We start from the raw sequence: 2,234 nt of genomic DNA on the forward strand, positions 1-2,234 counted from the left end.
CGCGCAGAGGAGCGTAGAAGGCGCGGAGCCCCGTCCGCCAGCCGAACAGGCAGGACGCCGCGACAGCGCGACCGTGGACAACCGTGCGACGACCGACGGTCCAAAACCACAACGAATTGCGACAGGAGATGAAGGTTTCTCCCATGACGAGAGTAAACCATAAAAAAAATATAAAACAAACGCTAAAAAAGAATAATTGCGGGTGAGCAGCGGCAGCCAGACGCGCCAGCGTACACTCAACCCGGAAGTGACACCCGGAAGTACACTAATTCCATCGCTTTAACTCTTTTCTTCACTCACTTACTGATGACACAGTATGGGGGGTTAAATACTTTGCTCAAGAAGACATTGGTACTCCCTTGACCGGTCGCTAGCCAATCGCAATGCATGTGAAGTCAAGGTAAAAAGTCAAATTTGTGGCAGTTTTATTTTGAAAGTTTTTATTGTATGCACACACATGGATGGTAGCACAAGCGAGGTAGTGAGCAGGAGCTACAACTTGTGTCTGAAGTTTTGCCAATTTAGCAAAGTTTGTCAACTTTTGCAACCCCTCGGAAAAAAATTTGCCCCGTGGACACCTCCCTGGTGAGGTATTCCGGGCATGTCCCACCAGTGATGTATTCCTCGAGCCGGTCCTTGGCCTCGAGGACCGGCTCGAGGACCGAAGGTCGGTCCTTGGTCCTTGGCCTTGGTCTTGGGAGTCAAGTCCTTGGCCTTGGCATTGGCCTCGGATTGCCGGTCCTCAGACACAATGAGGGATTAGAGCAGGGGTGTCAAACATACGGCCCGCGGGCCGGAACCGGCCCGCAAGGAGGTTCAATCAGGCCCGCAGGATAATTTAAAAGTGAAAAAAAAAGCATAAAAGACACAGAATTAATATTTTTAATAAGGTGCAATTCATTGAGTATCCGCAAGGGGACACTGTTTTGATCAGAGAAAAAGACAACAGCAGCCTCAGTCCGTCACTGAGACAGACCCATGACAGCAGACGCTATCAATAGCACTCTCACATTTACACATTTAATAGCACTCTCCTTAGTTTGTAACATTTAGATTTTATATGCACATGTAAATGGTTTAAAACTTCCTTTCTTTATAAATCTCGTTTAATCTTAAAGTGCATTACTATATTTTTCAATACCAATTACTTGTTAAAGTTTGTACAATCAGTGGGATCAGTTGCAATGCATATTTGTGAATGATAAAAGTAAATTGCACATTTGTCGAAGGAAATGTAAGGTGCTTCCTGAAATGTATTGTAAAAGATATGTTCATTAAATTTCAACATTTTCCTCATGTTCTTGTGCTTATTTTGTATCAAAACAAAGGGAAGACAGATTGTTTTTGTTATTTATAGCAAAGTATGGTATCATTTTAATGGTCCGGCCCACTTGACATCTACCGAGGCCGTATTTGGCCCACCATGTGAAATGAGTTTGACACCCCTGGTTTAGATGGTACAGCTTACCGTATTTTCACGACCATTCGGCGCACCGTATTGTTGGGCGCAGTCTCAGTAACGGGTGCTATTTCTGTATTTAAGTGGGTCCAAGTAGCGCAAAAATCACGAAGGAATCAAATAAATTCCATCCAGAAAAACCAATATTGATAGATTGAGCTGGCGCTTTAAAATGGACGGGTCTGCCACTGACAGGTAACAGTTAGCGCAACGAATAAAGAGCGGCATCACAGTTAGTTTCAATCATGGTTTGTTCCGTTCGCGATCGGCAGTTTAAATAGCGTGTAAAGTCTTTCTGTAACAGTGGTGTCTTTTATGTAGTTATTTTTGCACAGTCGTCACGTTTCTGCGGTGGCACTATGTTTGTTTAAACCAAGTAATTTGCGTTACAGCTGGAGTCAATAATGCCGGCACTTCACTTCCGGGTTTGGCCGCTGGGATTTGGAATCCTTTTGCTTGATTCCAGTGATGTTTTTGGTGAATGCTTTCTCATGTTTGGAATAATGAATATTGATAATGCATAGTTTAAAATCATGGTTGATTTAATTATTTTTTATTATTCTTGTGAAGTTGAAGGTATTAAACTAATTAATGTAGTATTAGTGGGAGTGGTAATAATAGTAGTACTCAGAGAATGTTTAGAGATCAGCCATCTCGTTACCTCTGCGTCCCGTGTCCGAGACGCAAAATTAACCCACAGGAGGCACAGTTCCAAACAATCAGTGTTGTGTCCAAGGACCGGCAACCCGAGGCCAAGGCCAAGGCCAAGGACTTG

This window comes from Hippocampus comes, unplaced genomic scaffold, assembly GCF_001891065.2.
Source record: "Hippocampus comes isolate QL1 unplaced genomic scaffold, H_comes_QL1_v1.1 scaffold84, whole genome shotgun sequence".
NCBI classification, from domain to species: domain Eukaryota; kingdom Metazoa; phylum Chordata; class Actinopteri; order Syngnathiformes; family Syngnathidae; genus Hippocampus; species Hippocampus comes.